The sequence below is a fragment of the Lytechinus variegatus genome, chromosome 1, assembly GCF_018143015.1.
Source record: "Lytechinus variegatus isolate NC3 chromosome 1, Lvar_3.0, whole genome shotgun sequence".
NCBI lineage: Eukaryota > Metazoa > Echinodermata > Echinoidea > Temnopleuroida > Toxopneustidae > Lytechinus > Lytechinus variegatus.
In genome coordinates this window covers 86,268,813-86,292,110 of record NC_054740.1, presented here as the reverse complement: position 1 = coordinate 86,292,110, position 23,298 = coordinate 86,268,813, and positions in this window count along the sequence as shown.

Here is a 23,298-nt window from a genome sequence, read left to right as displayed (position 1 = left end):
TGCACCATTGGTAATATGTACATGTACCACATTATACAACTATGGAAAACACAGAAATTTACTAAAAAGTTTACAAAACTCGGTGTGTTGCTAAGCATCATCTGGGCTTGTATGCAGTGAATGTATTTTCATGCTCTTTGTAACATTTTAATTAATCAATTTAACCTATAAGAATATAAAAAAAAACAAAACAAATTGATTAATCATAGAATACATCTGCACATATTTAATTGATTACAGTAGATAATAAGGGTCATTTCAAAGCCAGATATAGTTGTTGACATGTTTTTTTCATGTTGTTTTCATGTCCATTTTGTTTACATGCTTTGTGTTTTACTCACTTGCATGCTGTGTTGTATTTGATTTCAATTGACATGACCTCCACATTATGATTGCTGACAATTCAATGATAAACATACAATGTACAGTATATAAACATCTCACATTTCTTTCCAGAGGAATGAAGCAAGATATCCAGACTGCTATCCATATACTGTATGTTTAAAAAAAAATTACAGTCGGCTTGCTATAATGTTGTAACCCGCTCCCGTTGCGGTACGGGTTAACCTGCCGGTATGCCCCCGATCGCGGGTTGCGGACCGGGCCGAGCCGAGTTCATTCTCAAACCCGCAGACTGTCATACGAAAAAAGGGAGAAGTAACGACGCATAATAAAAACATTACAATGAAAATTGAGTCAGGATCATGTTGCTTCTTACATGTACGTGGCGGATTCTTTTAGAGACGTAGATATCTCCTTTGAACCTGTGAACAGGACTGAGACAGTTTGACATAATACATCGAGTTGCTCTTTTCAAAGGAGCGCCAGTGCAGCGCAGTCAAAATCAATCGCATATCGAATTAAGCTAAGCGCTAGTAACATGAGCTGTCTACGTAAGTTCATGGGCGCCCTCGTGCACGTTTGTATTAGTTTACAAAGAATTGGAAGAAATACAAACCAGAAGGAAATAATATAACAAAAAAATATTTGGCTCCCGGTTCCACTAATGTGGTGCCTGGAATCCAAAAAATCAAGGGACCAGGAACTACTTGATTTAAACTGTGGCTCCTGGTCCACACTAAGTTAATAAGAAAGCTTGACCCCTGCTTGGCCCCCTCAACCTGTGCAGACACCTGTCTTCTGATGTGAGGAGGGGCAATACCACACAGTGTCTTTACATGTATGAAAGTCTCCTGAATAGAGTCTGTACTAAAAAATTCTCTTTTCACATAAAGTTTGTGAATAGTTTGTTGCATGCATTGGTGGGTCTGGTTTTAAAGTTTACAATTTCAATCGTTAGGTTTTCATAGATAGGCCTATATATATCTGATTTCTTTGTTGTTGGATTTACTCTATTCTAATGGGAAGGTCGAGTTACACATGTAGGATAGAACCCATACAATCTTTTGAAATTTTCTCCACGATCTTGCTGTCATGCCAGACTTTTCGCATTTACTACAGGTAAACTCTAGTACAATGCAACAATTCCTTTGAAAATTCTAGTCAAATCACAATGGAAAGCTGAGAGGCTTTGTCGAAGTTGGTGGAGTGGGATAGCATTGGAATCTCTTCAATCTGGACAACAACATATTTGCAATTGTTCACCTGGTGCAAATCTTCAGATGATCTGCTGTCCCAGTCCAACTTTCGACAAAAGCCTTGAACAGCTCTCCATTGTGATTTTAATTGCATTTTTCAAAGGAATCATGTATTGTAGAAAGTTTCCCTGTAGAACATGCGAAAACTAACTATTCACAATGAAAGAAGAATCTTGGGCTTTGTATCAGATTTCTTAAACCCGTCAGAGCAAGTGTTTCACAGAGCTCTGTCTTACAAAGAGTTTACGATAGATTCAAAATTTTCAAATCAATCTCATATTGAGTTTGATTTTTTTCGTATTTTATATTATTTTTACTTTCATTGTGTGTGATTATCATGATTTTGCTGATTTGTTGTTATTATCTAGTTCCTTTGCTACAGTTCACATATTGTCAAACATATTTAGTTGATCTCACATTAAATGAGTCAAAGATTTTCCCCAATGAAGAAGAATATGCAAGTAGTCAAAATGACTTCATAAAAGAAATCCTTGTCAAACTTTTAAATTACCTGGTCTGTGAAAATAAATGAATTGGTGTATGCATTTTCAACCTACACAGGATTGCAAGTTTGTAAGCATGTTTCCCCACTGGGTCCAGACCCTTTTTATAGCATTTTAGAAGATTAAAACCTTTCAACAATGGATTTTTGTCTTCTTGCATAGCAGATCAAGACTATCTATGCAGGGCATTGGGAGGTCTATTAAACTCCCATCTCTCTGATGTAATGCACCACTTTTCCAACAGGAGGGGGAGGGGGGGGGGGGCATTGTCAACATTGAAATCTCAACCAAGGTTCAGTTTTTAAAACACCATCACAAGTTGTGGACCTACATGTTCTTCATGAACCTTTACTTGGACATACTATGTAAGGGTAATCACTGCTCAGATGCCTTCAGAAAAGTTCCCCATTTGACCAAGATTTGGCCTCCAGTAATGGGTAATAGACAGGACACCGCTCGGCCACCGATACGTCTTTTTACAGCTTGTTGACTTCTACAAAATTTGTCTTTCTAACTTCCTTCTTCATCCTCTCATCAATCTTTCGTTCTTTTTTCTTTCTTGGTTGCATCTAATTCTTTCTTTTCTTCCTGTCACTTTTGTTCTTTCCGTTTTAATTTCCTCCTTTCTTTTGATCTTCTTTTCCCCATTTGTTAAATTTTCTTCCTAGTCTATTTCTCCTTCCTTTCATCCATTCCTTCCCATCCCCTAATTCTTTTTCCATTATTTCTTTCCCCCTTTTCCTCCTTCCTGTATTTCTTTCCCCCTTCCTGCATTTCTTTCCCTCTTCTTTTCTTTCTTTTCATCTTTCATTTCTTTTTTCCTTTGTTTTTCTTGCTTTACTTGGTTTCCTTCACACCTTTCTTTCCCTTTTCTTTCTTTCTTTGCCTGTTCTTCATTTAAATCTTTCTTTATTTTTGCTTACTCTTCTTCCCATTCCTTCATTTTCATCTTTCTTTTTTATCTCCTTCATTCTCTTTTATTTCCCCCTTCCTCATTCCTTGTTCTATCCATCCTTCCCTTTTTTCCACATTTTTATTGCCTTCCCCCTTTTTTATTAATATCCTTTTTTCATTTTCCCTTATATTTTTTAATATTATTTCTCCCTTTCCTTTCTGTATTGTGTTTCTTTCTCTCTTTATTTTTTCATCCCTTCTTCCATCCTTTCTTTCTTTTTATACTTCCATTTTCCTTCCTTTCTTTCCTCCTCTTTCACTTTCTTTCTACCTTTTTGTTTCTTTCTTTCATTCATTATCTTTTTCTTTCTCATGTTCATTTTGTATCTTTATTTTGGTTATGATGGACAAAATAAAATGACAATTACAAGGTACGCCAGTAGTCTTCTTTGAATTGAAAAGAATACATACCTGTAAAACATTCTTCTCTTATTTCTTCTTCTTCTTCTTCTTGATTATTCTCCTCTTCCCCCCCCCTCCTCCTTCTTGTCCTTCTTCCCTCTCTCCTTCTTGATACAGTTCTAACATTTTTTATGCACAGTTTACAGATTTAAAGCATCCAAACTGACTGAATTAAAAAAAAAAATATTTGGCTCTTGGTTCGAGCAATGTGGCTCCTGGTCGTCCAAAAAATCAAGGGGACCAGGAGCCACTTGAATTCAAATGTGGATCCTGGTCCAGGCTGTGTTAATAACTATCTCAACCTGTGCAGACACCTCTCTTCTGATGTGTGGAGGGGCAACACCAAACAGTGTCTTTATGAAAGTCTCCTGAATAGAGTCGGAACTAAAATAATTCTCTTTTCACATAAAGTTTGTGAATAGTTTGTTGCATGCATTGGTGGGTTTGGTTATAAAGTTTACGATTTCAATCATTATGTTTTCATACAAGTAGATATATATGTGATTTCCTTGTTGTTGGATTTACTCTATTCTAATGGGAAGGTCGAGTTAGGATGGAACCCATACAATCTTTTAAATTTTTCTCCACAATCTTGCTGTCTTGCCAGACTTTTTTGCATTTGTACAGGGAAATCCAAGTACAATGCAACAATTCCTTTGAAAATTCAAGTCAAATCACAATGGAGAGCTGAGAGGCTTTTGTCAAAAGTTGATGGACTGGGACAGCATCGGAATCTCTTGACTCTGGACAACGACACGTTTGCAATTGCTCGTCCGATGTTTATCTTTGGATGATGTTTAATGTGTAATGAGAACGGCCGAAGCGATCTTGGATTAATGAACTTAGACCATGTTAAGGGTCCATGTACATGTATTTGTTGAAATACCAAGTTATAAATTTGAAAGTTTGTGGATCTAGTTCATGAAACCTGGACATAAGAGGAATCAAGTATCACTGATCGTCTTGCATGAGTCTTAAAATCACATGATCAAGGTCAAAGGTCATTTAGGGTCAATGAACCTTCTCTAGTACTTTATTATCATATGAATGGTGTATTTTCTATTTTGTGAAAGGTCAAGCCCACTTTAGAAAAAATAAATTTAAATGAACATATACATGTAAAAATCAAACCAGCATAATGCTGAAAATTTCATCGATATTGGATGTAATATAAGACAGTATGACATGTTAAGGTTTCGCTTATTTTTCATAAAACAGTTAGCCTATATGCACAATTCAGTGACAGGCAAATGAGACAGTCGATGATGCCCCTCACTCACTTTTTTATTTTTTATTGTTGGAATTATACAATATTTCATTTTTTACAGATTTGACCAGGGACAACTTGACTAAACCATATATTCTGTAGTATTGAAATATTGCTAATTCCACATGTTCAGGGAGGAATTTATCTTTGTTTCACTTGACAATGAGAGAAAATTATAAAATTTCATATTGCATGTAATAAATTACAATAAAAATAGTGAATGGGTGAGGTCATCAGTCCTCTCATTTGCATACCGATAGTTAACAGGGACCCGTCTTACAAAGAGTTACGATTGATTCGATCAATCACAACTATGGATGGTGAGCAACATCAACATGTATGCATGTCTGTTCAAATATTTTCTAGCTACATGTATGATGTATATATTCATTCATTGTTTTCTTGAAAATTCACTGTGCTTCTCTTTGTTTACAAAGGACATTGTGCAAATTTCCTGTAGAAAAAAAATTGACACTGATGGATTTCCATATACACCTGCACTATAAAAACTGCAGTGTTAAAACTGACACCAATTGGTGTTAATAGAGGACCACACCCTGAGGTGTTAAAATTACACCCTAGAGATTAAACATAACACGAAAGAGTGTAAATGTAACAACAAAAGGTGTTGTAATAACACCTATATAGGTGTAAAACTAACACCACCAATTTAACACCGGCGTAAAATAACTGGTGTGGTCCTCTATGTACACCGGTTAACACCACAGTTGTTACTGTGTGTAGAGTTATGATAATCGATCAATTGTAACTCTTTGTAAGATGGGGCCAAGGATGTACTATATAACTGTTTTGTGAAATTGAGCGAAACTGTCAAATGTCATAACTTTCTTATTTTACATCCGATTTTGATGAAATTTCAGTGTTATGCTAGTTGGATTTTTCTCTTTTTATTCAAATCAACCTTTTTGTTAATGGTGAACTTGTCCTTTGTTCATTGTAGTTGTTTTCGAAGTTGGCACAGTTGCTACATGTACATTTAATATCTATACAGGGGAGACTGCCAGCTACAGTTAGTCAGTCCAATTGTTGTTGCTTCCGGGCATGTTGGTTCAGTGGTAGAGCGCCTGCCTCATGTACATGAGGTTGTGAGTTCAGTAAGCCAGTTCGTAGCTCCACTCTGTGCATGATCAGAAGATTCTGCACATGATCAGAGGAAGGTCATTTGTACTAAAGTGACATGGTTTAAACTTTAATAAGATAAGCACCATCCTTGATGTCTTGATCATTCACATATTCTTTTGAATTTGTGCTTTTCATTTACATCCACAAGACAATGCATCCACAATGACTGGTATTTCACAGTTTGCAAAATACATTGTACGGCATGCTATAATATGCATTCAAAGTAGAAATGCAACAAATACCTTCATAGAGCGTTCAATGGTGTGCTATTCTAGTCACCTGGTTTTTGTCTCACCTGCAGAATAGCAGAGTAAAGCTATGAAACTTGGCCATAAGGTTAATCAAGTATTACTGAACATCCTATTAGAGTTTCACGTCATATGACCAAGGTTAAAGGTCATTTAGGGTCAATGAACTTTGGCCGATTTGGGGGCATCTGTTGAATTACCATCATAACTTAAAAAGTTTTTGGATCTGATTCATGAAACTTGGACATAATAGTAATCAAGTATCACTGAACATCCTGTACAAGTTTCAGGTCACATGATCAAGGTCAAAGGTCATTTAGGGTCAATGAACTTTGGCCGAATTGGGGGTATTTGTTGAATTACCATCATAACTTTGAAGTATGTTGGTCTAGTTCATAAAACTTGGACATAAGAGTAAACAAGTATCACTGAACATTTTGTGCGAGTTATAGTAGTTTTCAAAGTCAGCACTGCTGCTATGTTGAATCGGGTGATGCAGGTGAGACGGCCAGAGGCATTCCACTTGTTTTCAATTTCTTCATCCTGCTACATGTATGTAAGGCATCCTTACATAATATCTTGCATTGAAATCTGCCTATCTCGATGAAAAGAAATGAAATTGTCAATGAAGTAACTACGAACTGGTCTATTCTCGGCAGAGTCATAAGACTTGATAAATGCAAACTTCTGCCTTCATGTAGGGCACTCCACTTTTGAGAATGCAAATGGGTAATAATAAAATAATGCTATGCAGCCAGGCCTGCTTGATAATCAGTTAATATTTGAAGTGGCTACCCTTGCTAAATAAGAATAAGAGTTATTGTTATTATTGATGTTTTGCAAAACCCTGTCCAAAATATAATATGGCATTCATGTAATTACCATATGAGCATCATGGCAATAATAATAATTGGCTTCACAATTACTAGTATGTGGTCACAGGATACATAGCTTTTTTCGCAGCCTTTTAGGCACTGTCTTGCTAAACCAGCCACAATGATGGTTGTTTCCTACCGGTTCCCAATTAGCACCAGGGTAAGAGTGGCAAAGTGTGGTTTGACGCCTTGCCAAAGGGCACTAGGCCATGGTGGGATTCGAACACACGACCCTCTGATTACACCATGGTGCTTCCATGCCGTGGTGCATAATGATACTGTGGCGAAGGAGAGAGAATGGAGACATGTATTGGCCAAAAGGCAGTAGCATGACATGAATCCTGGTCCAAGTAGGCATCGTAATCTGATATAGATGTAATCAAAATTGGATGATGCCTGTAGATGAGTCTACTCTCTTCACAGGCTCTTCACTGTCTACCAGACACATCAGTATTGTACACCAAAAAAAGAGTCTCTTTTACCTATATTATGGTAGTCCTGCTGGGCAGTATAGGATGTGTGTGTGTGTGCTGTGTCGGCTGTGTATGGTCAGAAGCAGAAACCATATTTAATTCTTGATGGAAGGAGGGGGTGGGGGGGGGAGAAGCGAGGGAAAGAGGTAGTTGGAGCATGGTGCATTATACTGTAGTCTGCTGTGCAAACTAGCTAGTGCAAACCCTTCACTCGAGTTAAGGGTCTGAATGTGCAGCCTACTCATGCCTTTTGTACTGAAGGCCCTCTAGCAAGTTTTGTATGCGGTAGTCTTTGCATGGAGACCCACTTGTTGATCAAAGTTTCAATCAGGGTCTGTGCCTGCAGGCTATATGGACTATGGTCAAAGGGGAGAGGGGGTGGAGGAAATAAGTATATATCTGCCCTACAGTTCTCTGATCACTCATCTCATAGACTAATGTTATTTGTGGACAAAAGTTGATTGAAGTTCTTGTGAGTGTTAATAGCGAGACAACGATAAGTAACATGTACATTTACATATATATCTTCATGCTAGATTAAAATTCAACACATGTTAAACTCTCTTTCTGTACATTTTTTAAAGTTCATTTTGAAAATAACAACAGGGAGCATTTGAAGTAGGGTCAAGTGTGGATTTCATTCCCACAATATATAGTTAACAACGCATCACTCTCTTCTTTCAGAAATCATATAAACAGTAAGTATTGCTACAATGTATATCAACTTTTCAAGGATAAAGGTTACTTGAGATATTAATCAAGCATGTGATAGTGATGATTTAACCCATCCTAATTGATGTAATAAAAAACAAAACAAAATATGATAATCTTGACACTTGTGCATAATCTCCTTTTTAATCACCCCTTGTTTTTTTAAGTATTCTTATTGATGTTTTGAGAAGAAAAATACGTACCAAATATTGATTACATTTTTGCCTTAAATGTATTTGGGTAGGACAGAGTTTTTTTTATGCCTGAGTAGTTTCTGAATAGATGGTGTAGATAAAGTATTTTTCATTACCTGTGATTTGTTACAGTATACACTGTTACACATTAAGTGAAAAAATGCTCTTCATATCATCGTGTGCTTCAATACAGAACTATAGTTTTATTAATCTTCGATTGAGGAGTCATAAAGCACAACATGAAAGTTTAAAAAGGCGTGGCGCTATGTAGAGGAAAATCTCAACTTGCACTATCTGTCAACACTGCGGTGACGCCTCAGTCTCCGGAGGTACTCAAGTGAAATATGCAAATTTTTTAAGATGCATTACTTGAAGATGTACTACACCAAATAGTACATACATGTACATGTAGTATGATCCATACTACTTGTAGTACATGTAGACATTGCATGCTACTGTAATTATACACATGCATAGTGTTTTTTTATATGGTGAAATATACTGGTAGCTACATGTATAAAGCAATTCAGCTAGAGCGGCAGTACATGTCTATGTGTGCGGTTATATGTAATTGAGTATGGGCTCCCTTCGATGTTCCCCCGCCAAGCTGTTGGCTCGCCGCCTGGCCTTTACGCATAATTCATAAACGATCCCTTCTCTTGATGCGGGCCAAAGAGAGGGTACAGATACTTCACTTGTGTTAGGGAAGATACATGTAGGCATGCCTCAGTTGGTGAACTTACATGTAGCTTCTTTATTTTTTGCTGTTTGGATTTCAATTCATGAACATTTAAAAAGAAATGTACATTCAGCTTTTAATATTTCCCTTTTCCCACTGAAGTCAATGTAGATAAAAAAAATTGGCAGAAATATAGCCTGAATAAAAAAAAACAATTACTTGAGATGGTTTGAATTGAAAAAAAAAGAACATGGTGGATTTGTAGGTACGTTGGTCTACTTATGGAATGCTCCAGATTTTAATTCTGAAATCATTCATTTTTTTTAGATCCATGATTTAATTATGTTGATTTTGTTAAATTCTTTATTCATTTACCAGTATTAATTGAATGTCACACACATGTATAAGCTGTAATAATGCAAGTGCAGATAATGTGATATACCGGTAACAAGAAAAAGATGGAAATACACTACCCACATGTGATTTTTTTCTCGTAGTCATCAATTTTATGCTTTTTGAAAATGTCAGACTGAGCATGCTGTAAGAATTTGAGTTTAGTTGTAAGCTTACTGTACATTTGATTTGATGAAATGGTATGCTTGTATGAAAGAAGATAATTAAATTAATGAAACTCACAAAAACAAATACATGAAACTTGCAAGTATTCTGAATGTAGGTACATGTACATGTGGGCTATTCCACGGTTACTCACGTTACATTTGGAGACACCTTGACTCATACTTGGAGCTGTAACTCCATTATTATTGATAGGAACTAAACATCTCCTTATCACAACAAAGTACACAGTCTGGCTATCCTTTGTATAAAAACAAAACTTGGGAATTTCTATTATGCTCCTGGCAAATCTTTGGAATGTGTCGGTTACTCACGTTACATGATTTGGACCAACCTGTGGAATTGCCCATGTAGCAAATCCGAGATCTAATACATGTGATCAAACATATATCAGGGTTTTTTCTTATTAAAGATTATTTGAATTCATCTGTTAATTAATTGAGAATTACAGAAATGAATAAGGATAATTCAAAGTTTTATAAAGAAAAAGGAAAATCACTGTATCAAAATCATGCTCATCTTTAGATACAGTTACATATTTTAGCAAATCCATGAAGAACTTGTGTAAACAAGAGTATTTTTACACCACTGCGAGATAGGCACTCACTTTTAGAAAATGTCATGATTGTCAAATATTTACATACACACATCAAGTGAAATTTGTCTGTAGAGTTCACCTAAGGTTTGAAAGGCTCATTAGATATGAGCATGGACCAGTCATAGTGGTAGGTCCATGATATGAGAGATACCTAGGCCATTATAAGAAATAGCTAATTATTCATTCATCAGCATTCAGTAGGATTTTAACATTGCTATCCATGTACATGTATGGTATGGGGCTTGTTATATAGGTTGTTATATAGTTTATGATGTTACCTTTATATTTTCTTGTTGAATGACGTTAACATGTAACTGCAGGGCATCTTTTTTAAAGCAGATTTTAAAACCCGAACAGTCCAATACTGCAGTATAAAATAAATGAAGCAGAATTTATAAATCATAAATTTTAATGAAGATTTGCACCCAAAATATAAATTGTATTGATTGAATTGATTATACTTCCGATTTGTATGATGAATATTATGTGCAGTAGATAAAATCTTGATGACCAAACTTATATAAAATGCTTCAGACTGAAGTTTCAAAGGACTATTTATACAAATCAAATCAGAGAATTATTAAATGAGAATGAACAATATATCTATACAGAGTATTACATTTGATATAAATTATTATTTGAAAAGAATCAATCATGAAATTTGGTTCTATGATTGATCACTATTAAGATCCCTTTTGGGAGTTATGGGTTGGGTTTTAGTAGTTGCATAATTGAAGTCTGGCAAGATGTACCCCCGGTAAGCCAAATTTTTCCACTCCCCGCCCAGATAAGAATGGCTACTACAAAAAATTTGAACCTTTAAAGGTCAAGTCCACCTCAGAAAAATGTTGATTTGAATCAGTAGAGAAAAATCAGACAAGCACAATGCTGAAAATTTCATCAAAAATGGATGTAAAATAAGAAAGTTATGACATTTCAAAGTTTTGCTTATTTTTAACAAAATAGTTATATGAACGAGCCAGTTACATCCAAATGAGAGAGTCGATGATGTCACTCACTCACTATTTCTTTTGTTTTTGTCTCACCTGCGAAGCAGAGTGAGACTATAGGCGCCGCTTTTCCGACGGCGGCGGCGGCGTCAACATCAAATCTTAACCTGAGGTTAAGTTTTTGAAATGACATCATAACTTAGAAAGTATATGGACCTAGTTCATGAAACTTGGCCATAAGGTTAATCAAGTATTACTGAACATCCTATTAGAGTTTCATGTCACATGACCAAGGTGAAAGGTCATTTAGGGTCAATGAACTTAGACCATGTTGGAGGAATCAACATCGAAATCTTAACCTGAGGTTAAGTTTTTGAAATGTCATCATAACTTAGAAAATATATGGACCTAGTTCATGAAACTTGGACATAAGGTTAATCAAGTATCACTGAACATCCTGCATGAGTTTCACGTCACATGACCAAGGTCAAAGGTCATTTAGGGTCAATGAACTTTGGCCGAATTGGGGATATCTGTTGAATTCCCATCATAACTTTGAAAGTTTATGGATCTGATTCATGAAACTTGGACATAATAATAGTAATCAAGCATCACTGAAAATTTTGTGCAAGTTTCAGGTCTCATGATTAAGGTCAAAGGTCATTTAGGGTCAATGAATCGGGGGTATCTGTTGAATTACCATCATAACTTTGAAAGTTTATTGGTCTAGTTCATTAAACTTGGACATTAGAGTAATCAAGTATCACTGAACATCCTGTGCGCGTTTCAGGTCACATGACCAAGGTCAAAGGTCAATGAACTTTGGCTGAATTGGGTGTATCTGTTGAATTGCCATCATAACTTTGAAAGTTTATGGATCTGATTTATGAAACTTGTACATAAGAGTAATCAAGTATCACTGAACATCCTGTTCGAGTTTCAGGTCACATGATCAAGGTCAAAGGTCATGTAAGGTCAATGAACTTGACCATGGCCATGTTGGGGTTTTTTGTTGAATAACCATCATATCTCTGTAAGTTTATTGGTCTAGTTCATTAAAAAGGGAAATAAGAGTAACCATGTATCACTGAACATCTTGTGCGAGTTAGAGTAGTATTCAAAGTGAGCACTGCTGCTATATTGAACCGCGTGATGCAGGTGAGACGGCCAGAGGCATTCCACTTGTTTATTGTTTGAATTATACAATATTTCAATTTTTACGAATTTGATGATTAGGACCTCCTTGCCTGAAGCACAAAATGTTAAAATAATGGAATTCCACATGTTCAGGGAGGAATGAAACTTCATTTCACATGACAATGGCGAGAAAATGAAAATATTTCATGTCATATAATAAAATACAAAAGAAATATTGAGTGGGTGATGTTATCAGTTCCTCATTTGCATACCGACCGAGATGTGCATATCACTGTTTTGTGAAATGAAGGGAAACTTTAAAATGCCATGAATTTCTTATTTTACATCTGATTTTGATGAAATTTTCAGTGTTGTGCTTGTTGAATTTTTCTCTTTTTATTAAAAATCAAGTTTTTGTTGGGGTGGACTTGTCCTTTAATACTGTGAACACCAAACATCAAAATACATGTGCATGTAGCTTTGGAGGCTGGCCAAATGTACATGTACATGTAGGGTAATATGGTTCAGGGCTTCAGGCACAGACATGTACATGTATGCTAATGAATATGAGAAATACCTGTAATTATTGTGATCAATCTCCATGCAAAGTGCCCCAGAACATGCCAGCTGAATTATTGTTTTCAAGAGAGTAGTAAATAAATAGAGGAGAGGAACAGAATCATTTGAATACCTTTATCAGCAATCAGTGGTCTTTGTCTTGTACATGCTAGTAGGATTTTTATTTTCAATTCTAAAATGACTTGACCTGCCAAAAATGAGGATGTCTTTAACATTGAGTTATAATTTTCAGATCCCATGCACTGTTTTTGTTTGTACATGTATACAACTCATACTGGATATTATCATTGGTTTGAATGGAGTTCATTCAACCATGAAATCCAATAATTAAGCCTTTACATTGACTTCATGAATAATTCTTAAATATGTTCCAACTGTTAAATCCAGTTTAATTATTGTAGGCCTACATAATAAATCATTCCATCCATGGTTTATATTCATAATTAATGTGCGTTATTATACAAATAATGAATGTTAATGAGTGCAATGGACAGAATACTTCATGAGGTGAAAGTTGAAATGATCCATTCAACGAGGTGTAGCCGAGTTGAATGGATCATTATTTTTTATCTTTAACCAAATGAAGTATTCTCTCCATGGCACGAATGAACAAACATTATTTGGTTTATATGACACCTAAAAATTGATTTTTTTTCATATGAAATTTATTAATTTTGTGCAAAACATGCTCATGCAGTGCGAGTTCGGTGTGTTGATTGTTACATCATGACAACATGCGCTCTGCTGGTGGCTGCAGCTGCAGTCTCGTTGCGCGAGTGCAACGGACAAAATCATATGGATCCAAAATTACATGGTTGATGACATCAAAATGGGCTGAATGAACGATATCAAACAACCAATCAAATCATAAGGATCTTTCTAGGTGTCAAATAAATGTATATAATTGAGACACATTGCCGTTACAATGTAGGTGGACATAGGTAGGAGATAAACACATGAGGTATTTGGGGCAGATCACACCTGTAATTTCCCAAGAGTGTCCCCTAAAGACCTTAAATAAATCTAATACCAGAGGATCCTGCATTAAACTGTATTCATCATTAATCTGTAATTAGAATTATAGATATTTTTTACTTTTCATTACGCATGTACCTAATATGAAGGGCAAGTAAACCCCTCAAAAAAAGTTTGGAAATCAGAGTTTGGCCATCAATTTCTCCCAACTTCCCAATTTTACACAATGCATATTTGATATCATTCAAAAGATCATTAATTTTCTTTAAAATGATACCATGCTTGTTATGATCATGCCATCACGAAATGAGCAGGATTCAAGTGTTGGATGAGGTCTGAATTGAAATGCTGCAAAACGAGTGAAATAGTCATGGAGGTTCAATACAGAACATGATTCTTTTGTCTGTGTCAATAGAGATGAGTCCATTCAAATCAAGCCCCTGCTTCTTAATTTTGTAGTTTCGTTGTGGTTTATGTAGTGATGGTTCTGTGAGATAACATGCTTTGAGTTGTGCTTTGAAATACCCATGCATTTTGTTTGTTTGTTATATGGTTGCTTGTGCAGAGGTGTGTTTGATTCCATGTCAATTTTGATGTTAAGGTGCATGAAAACAATTGAAATAAAGCGCTGAGAAACTCATCACCGCGGAAAAAGAACAGTGACTTTCAATATTGCACCTTTTTGCAACTTTTGAATACTGACCTTGCCCCACATTTCAAGGCACTGTACCTCCATGTGAACCATTATCATAGTATCATTTTAAAGAGAATTGAATGATCTATTCATTGATATTAATTAAACATAGATATTTACAAAAACCGAGGAGGGATTATCAATCAAATTAAAAAGAAAGTGCTGAGAAACTCACTCATCACCACGGGAAAAAAAGAACAGTGATTCCAATATTGTGTCATTTTGCAACTTTTGAATTTTGACCTTGCCCCACATTTCAAGGTACTGCACCTCCATGTGAACCATAATCATATCATGTAGGGTTTAATTTAAAGAGAATTAAATGATCTATTCATTGATATTTATTATACATTGATATTTACTAAAACCGAGGAGAGATTATCGATCAAACTCAGATTTCCAAACTTTTTTTTTGAGGAGTTTATATTGCCAAACGGGAGATAAATCTAATCCGCTTATATGAAAATGATGTCTATGATACATTCCAATCAAATCCATACTATGCTGTATGTACATGTATTTTTATATACATATCAAATTGTTTGTGTATTACATACATGTATATATGTACTTTATTGTTTTCATTTTATGCAATCCAGCTCCACTTTTGTCAAGAAGCATACTGTGCTTTAACATACAAAAAGTCAAATGGGACTCACTCCAATACTCCCAAATGATAAATTAACCTGTGTATTTTATCATAGTTTATAGAACACACATGTACAGTACACTAGTTATGTGATTGAAGCTGATGATACTTACCACAAAATAAAAACTTAGATCCTGAACCTGGTATTCAATAATTTGATAAATTTGTTATTGTGTACAGTGTACGGTATCTCATTTATTAAAACATACTTGTTTAATCTCTTCACCAACATACATTATTTATGATATATCCACTTTTATTAAAACAATTTCATGTTAGGTGGAACTTCCCTTTTGTATGTGAAAAAATGCACAGGTGTAATATTACTTCTACAGGTCATGTGACATTGTTGAATAACTCTTTTTTTGTAAAATTATGACATATATTGCATTCTGATTTTGGCTTGATAATTCCAGGTGTTTTTTTTTAATTTTTACATTATTACTATTCCTTAATAAATTAATTTGCGTTGGAAATGATTTCCCATATTATTAAAAATAATTGTTATTAACATACATTTATTTGTTTTTCTTTGATCTTCCAGTACTCCTACAGACCTGTAAGTTTTTATTTAATTCCTCTTTTTGCCTGGCATCTGATTTACTCAAAGCCTGTTTGCCCTGCATTGAATATCCCCAGGTTGCTATTTCCTGCATGTTTTTAAACATTTCCCCCTGTTTTTTCATGTCTAATATTCCAGTTGTATTTAACACATTTTTGTATTTTTTGCATAGTACATTGTAGGCTTGCATTATCAAATTAAGCAAGTAATCTCCCTTTAGCTGTGTGAAGTTATGTATTTCCTTAAATTCCGTCAGCCAAATTATTCCCATAGATTGAATGCATCTCTGGCTCATATTTTGACTAAATCCTTTGGTTTATATACTGTAAAAGCTAAAGGCACTGTCACACCTTGACGTTTTAGACAGCGTATGCCCGACGTATGAGGAATTTGGCAAATACGCTGGCGTACGTCGAATACGTTACGGGTAAGTTTTGCATACGTTAAGAGTACGCTAAAACACGCTGGTATACGTCGTCATACGGCGAGGTCGTCGAAAAATTTTGTGCAAGCACAAAATTTTTCAACGTATGCCAGCGTATGGCTCATACGTCCCGCATACGCGGGCCATAAGTTGTAGGCAAGTTACGCGATCGTTGATAAACGTTGACACACATTACTCGTAAGTTACTCATAAGTCGATGTACGTCGAGATAATGTCCAGCGTACCCTAAAACTTACTTCTAACCTATGAGTAACGTGCTTTGAACGTATGTGTAACTTAACTCCAACGTATATTGACGTATGAAGACGTGCTCCGGACGACCACAAAACTTACTGATCATGTTTATAACTTACAGCTACCGTATAATGGCGTATTGACAACGTTTATCATGTTTATAGGAATTGGTATATAAAGGTGGGGTTCACAGGAGTTTTCTTCGGCATGGCGGTGGTGTTGATAGGTGATGTATCGTGCGGTTATCTGAATAGTCGAGCGGCAGCCTTTTTATAGGCTACGACACGTGTTCGTCAGCAATACGCTGCCGCGCGCTATGCGTAAGTTAGGCTATCGTAGGGCATAAGTTGTGTACGCCAGCAATACGCTAAGCATTCGTTGGAATACGTTACTTATAAGTTAACGAAGCATTCGATATAAGTTACTAATACATTATGTATACGTCCAACTCGTTATGAATACGCTAAGTATACGCCCAGAGTTGAAAAAAAAATCAAAGTTCAGCGTATGCCGACGTTTTAGAAAAATTTTGATACGTCGGGCATACGCTGTCTAAAACGCCAAGGTGTGACACCACCTTTAGGTATTATGTATGGCACCATTTGGTCACACTGATGGACCACATCTGCAGGTATTGAAACCAAAACTGATTGAGAGTTGGAACATACGAAGGATGATATTTGTAACTTCTGTACCTAACTTTTAATTTGTGGTCTATTGCAATCATCATGAAAAAATATACTAGTATATAATTATGTGGTGTACACGTCACATGTCTGTGAAATAAATACATGTACATTTATGCTTATTTTCATAACCAATGAACGATAATCTCTATCCAGTCAGTAGTTGCAACTTTTCAGTTTATGCAACATGTTTGTTCATACCATGATGAGGTGGCTGAGATATATCGTCAGTTATTTTACTGACTGGCTCAAACCACATCTGGTTTCCTGAATATGATTTTGAGATAATCGTGTTTGGATGTTTTTCAGACGCTCAGTAATGCTCGCTTTGAAAGAAACTACATGTAGATCAATTATTTATCCCAATTCAAATCATACATTCTATACTTTTATACAAAATTTTGTCTGAAATTTGTATTCATTCTTTCAGTATTTGAAATAAGTGCATGTATGCTTTTCAGAAGCTGCTAATTCCTACCGACAACAGGGGGTTTGAGTCAAATCGTATAATCATGCACACTATATTTTACGGTGTGAGCCAGTGTGAAAAATCATTCATGCCCTGCGCATGCATTTTTGAGGTACATACTCACGGATACATGCAACATCTAGGTCAGAACTTTAATCTGAGTGTGCCATTCCAGAGACTTCATAGTACACAAAGTATGGTATGAGCCAGTTTGTAAAATCAAAGGAGGGGGTTGAGCCAGTTTGTGAGAAATTTAACTATGCTCTTATTCTTTGAATAATGTGAATTTTAATCTTACATGTAAATTTAGCATATCAAAAGAGTGAATCACAGGTTTTCAGAATATGCAATAAAAGATGAATTTCGTAAATTTGACTGAAAATTGGGTTTGAGCCTGTTCTTAAAATCACTGACGATTTCTTCATGTATGTAATATTACATATTCATGTTGTTTGAGTTTCTAAAATGATAACTTACTTAGTACATCTTACATATTAGCACAATTAAAGAAAAGAACAGTTGTAATGACCTTGTTTCTAACTCATCCCTGCATGCCATTGAAAATAGAAATGACAACTGATGATGGATGGAGTGTGAAACAAATGTTATGCAATTTCTTTTTATTTTGTTGAAATGAAATAATTAACAGTAATGTGACCTATATCTAGATTTCTATCTCAGTTTGACATTTCCAAGTAATCCTAGATTTATTTTGTTGAATGAATAAGAATCTTAAACCTTTCAAAAGGTTTTAAAAACTGTATCTTTTCATTCCTTTAGTATTTGGAAAGGGCCTTAAATTCCAGAGCCATTCTTAAACCACTCATCCAAAATAAAAAGTAGCCCTTACAGTAAGCTATCAGGACAAGGCAGTTAAAAAAGAAATAAACTAGCCTAGAACCAATGTTAGTTCGTGAAAGGGAAATTTTGAAATGTTGGGTGTATTTATGCTTCCACTGCATAGACAGAATCTGCGCGTTTTCACTTTTCAAACGTCGTTTCAGAATGCCGATCATAAACATGGTTCTGGAGGTACTGTTTATGCTTAATTTTTCAGAGGTGAAATCGCAATCTGCCGCTGGCTTCGCATCGTAATTTTTCGTTAAGAAGGAAAGCAAGGTCAAATTTGGCGCGCCCTATTTTGAAAGGTGTTTTTGTGATATTTCTATATGTATATGGTGAAGATGAAAGGAATTGGAACATAAAAGTTGTATTGCAGGTATAATCTGAATAATCTCCGTATTTGGTGTCACATGAGGTGAAAGATACGTCAGGGAAATCAATTTGGAAATCATGTCACAGTCTCTTAGGCTATTTGTTCAACATACATGTATGAAGTTATTCCTCAATCATTATTGCTAAAAGAATAAAGGGTTGATCTTAATATTTATTATACAAGGGAATGCCCAGGGCGTTGCTTTCTAATTGTGTTAAGAAAGACAGTATGTTCTTTGCTAATAAAAATTCTGTATACAGTAGTTTATCTGTAAACATAAATAATTTGTCTTAGAATTGTAGAATTTTAATGTTTAGGTCTTGAAGAGGTTTAGGATTATGTTACTGTATTATTATATGGTAGTACGATGGATAGTACATGTATTTTCTTTTATTTACGTACATAATTATGACACTTTCTGTCTCCTATTGGTATACTGTTTATTTCAGCAAACTGGAGGTATTGATCAAACAGTAAACATTGAAAAAGCATTGGAAATAAAAATCACTTATCTTTGAGAATGAAAACTTAATGTTTTACATGGACTGTACTAATTCAACAGATGATGTAAATTCCTAATTAAAGCTCTTGATTTTTTCCCTAAAAATATTATGATGAAGACTAAAAAAAAAAGAAAATAACCATAGAAAATTTGACTGGTAGTAAAAAAAATATGCTCAAGGAAACCCTGCTGCAACAGACTTGGATACATCAATGTACAGCATTATTTGCAAGACAGCTAGGAATATTCTGATTCATAAATTGAAAGGGAAATCCACCTTTGCAGCTGCCTTAAAGAGAAGATAATTAGCCATAAGAGCTGAACTCCCTTTAATCATATCTATCCAGATGGAGATATATACAAGCCCAATGCAACAACCCGTACATCTAGAAAGTCTGGCATTGAACAAAACCTCTTGATTGCATGTCAGCCCAAACCAGGGTCACGTAACACAAAGGTTAACGATTAATCGTATGCTTGATTTTCACGATTAATAGTACATTGTAGTCAATGCAACCGATCATAAAAAAATATTTTACAATGATTGCTAAGCTTTGTGTTTTGGGCCCCAGGTCGTATTATTCAAACTACTTGTACAGGTACATGTACTCCAGCAATAAAGTGAAACTCTATCTTGGAGGATCCTCACCTGTTTTGCTCAGTGGGGCCGGTTTGATTACACATACTACCTGCAAAATACAAAAAATGGAAGGTATAAAACAAATGAAAATATGTCATTACCCTTTAAATGGTATTACTGATTAATTGTCTGAGGTCAGGTATAGGTTTGCTCCCAATGTGATACCAGACTACAGTTTGTTTTACTCTATGGACAACATATATGCAGGTACAATCAGCTAAATCTGAGTAATTGGAATGAATAAAAATACAAGAAAATTTTTGGGATTAATGTTAATTGCTATGATTAAAGTTGTCTACATACATGTATACAAATTTACTTGAAGTAAGCCAAACATAAAAACAAACATACGCACATGTACCTGTAGCTAAAAACGTGTTCATTGAAATATGCCTATTAAAGTTCATATAAGCATGTATGGCTAGGATTATGGGCAAGTGCATTGATCATAGTTTCGGAATCCTTCTTTAGTTACAGAATGCCTGGATTTTCTTATTTGCTTATTACTGAACAGTTACTCGTTTTATATCTGAAGTAATATGTTTTATACCTACAAATATTTAGAGATTGTTTTATTGGTTTGTTTGATTATTCATGAGTAAACTGTACATGTAACCATCACTTCATGTGTGCTTGTATATATATATATATATATATATATATAGTTTATCTGTGTAACCATTGAAAATAAATAATTCCTTTATAGACAATGATGTTATTCTATTCTATTTTAGTATGTATTACTTAATTTTCGGCTGAAGTTCCTTCTCTCTTCCTAAGCACTTAGAGACATGTTTTGTGATACATGTAAGTGTGATATAAATATTGTGAATTACTATTATCATTTTATATTCTGTTGCAACAACTCATGGGTGTTTCATAAAGTTGTGCTTACGAGTTGACCAGTTATTCTTACTTTATGCATGGCTGATGGACCACTTTTTAGCTAAATGAGATAGCAAAATGTCCCTGTTTCAACTCAATGGCAAATATATATATTCAAGTAGCAGAATAAAGGATTGCCATTCACTTTTTAAGTCATGCGTAACTTAAATGTTAAATGTTCGAAAAGCTTAATTTAAAGGTCCACTGCCAAGCATTGTCCTTCAAAATCCATGGAAAATATGACAATAAATGCCACATCACAACCATCCAAACTGTCATTGTTATTGCATTGTCAAAAAATGATTATAAAAAAAAAGTTTGTTTATAGGTGGTATTGTATGAAGACTCGTGATGCCATTGTTAGCAATGATACATAGTTATGGCACGTTGCTTAGCATTGTGTATTGTTAAGATTTATTTCTGCCTCCTGACATCACAAGACGTAAAAATAGTGTATTTTTAAGGAGGGGCTTACCTGCAGACAATGAAATAAAAAGATATATGATGCATATTTAAACCCAACAGGTAAAGATTTGGTGAAGTAAAGACTCGTACACTTTAACATGCATTTGCACGTCAGGGGACATTTGAGTGTACTTGGTAATGTCACATCTACTATAGATATCACAGGTTTGGACAGAATCATGACATCTGACATCAGAATAGGTCATTTGTGTTTATGGACTATCTTGCAGTGGCCCAGCTGTCAATTCTGTCCGGATTTTTATAGTTTTTGCAAAATTACATCAGCTTTTAATGAAAAGTAATATCTTTTAACCTCCAAATTCAAATTTTCACTCTGTATACTGCAGTGTCTTTGATAAGGGTAACTAATGTTTCTGATTATTACCTATACAAGGCATTTTAGCAGATGAATAAATGTCATATTTCGCTCGCTACTTGCAATCCGAGACCAGCGAGGTAAACATTTGCCATGTTGCCCTTCTCGGGCTTTGCCCATAGGAATCCTGTACAAAAACAGAGGGCGATATTGGCCATATTTTTTCTAGTGCGCTTGCGCAGTACGAGCCGAATTTGATCGCTAATTTCAGTAACTGAAAATCTGGCTGGAACCAGTATATGAATAAAAGCATTATAGATAATGTGTGGCGCGGCCATTGCATACACAAAACCACGCGCAAGATTTCTATGCGTTAAGAAACATGTGCGTGCCATGCATGATGTGCGACAATTTACATCACAATTGCTTAGCGAGGGTTACATCGCTAAGTTCATGAAAACACCTAAAATCAGAAGGAGTGAAAGGCAAACAGTCATATAAATTGTTCCAAATAGTAGCTTGAATTACACATTGTACAGCCTTAGGTAATATTAACAATATTGACGTGCTCTCCTTTCGGGAAACATTATACATTGTGTATCAAAAAAAAATTTACACTTAGGAAAAATCCTGTAAAATTATACATTTGTAAGATCCTGTAGATTTTTCCGCATTTATCATTGGTACAGATCCATTTAAGCATATGATGATAAATATAACTGTCGAAAATATTTCCGCTTGAGTGAGCACCACTTACTTTTGAAAAGTTAGTGAAAAATGATTTGCGCAGAACTTTGAAATAGTTATGCGAATAAAAGTAGGCCTTAATCATGAAGAATATGTAGAATTTAGCTAGTAAAATTGATTCAAAGATATCTCATACCTATTTCAACTTGTTTCCTCACCCAAAACACTTTGAAGAGTGCATTGCGCCCCACCCCACTCCCCCACACACCGAGGCCATCGTGACGATATATGCTTTACACTAAGCTGCGATTTACATGAAATGGTGTAGGTTTGATTTTCATTTTGTTATTCATTGTCAAGCTCTGGAAAAGTGTGGAGAAACAAGTGTTAAATGAAAAAATGAAAAGTAAACCCTCTTTAAATGATAAAAACTTAGTGAAAAATGCTGAAGATGTCTGATATAAACTTTTTTTTTCAGATTTAGTTATGTCTTCAGATCCAGCTGACGCAAAAAGGGTAAAGGTTGTGCTTACTAAGTATTGAAATTTCAATTTGGGTGGCAAAATTGTTACAATATGCTTACATGTATCCGTCTTATTTCAATTGACTAAAAGTGCAAGGGAAATGTATGAGAAATGTTCCACCGGGTAATTTTGACTTTGTCCTTTTCCCTTGACACAGTGTGAAAATGAGCATTTCTGCGCAGATTTCTGCGAGCTTTACAAAAATGGAAAGTGCTCACTCAAGTGTAACATTCTGTCAAAACTTTTACTTTCATTGGATAGATGAGACCCAAACCCAATATTATATGTGAAAAAATTACCCACATGTATATTTCTAAATTCCCAGGGCTTTTTCAAAGTGTAAACTTTATTTTGATACGCACATCATATTGCCCTCATCTAAAGACTCAGGCCAATGTGATTCTGTTGCTGGCAACGTATGTGATGTTCCCCTCAAGGCCAGTCAATGTACATGTAATATAA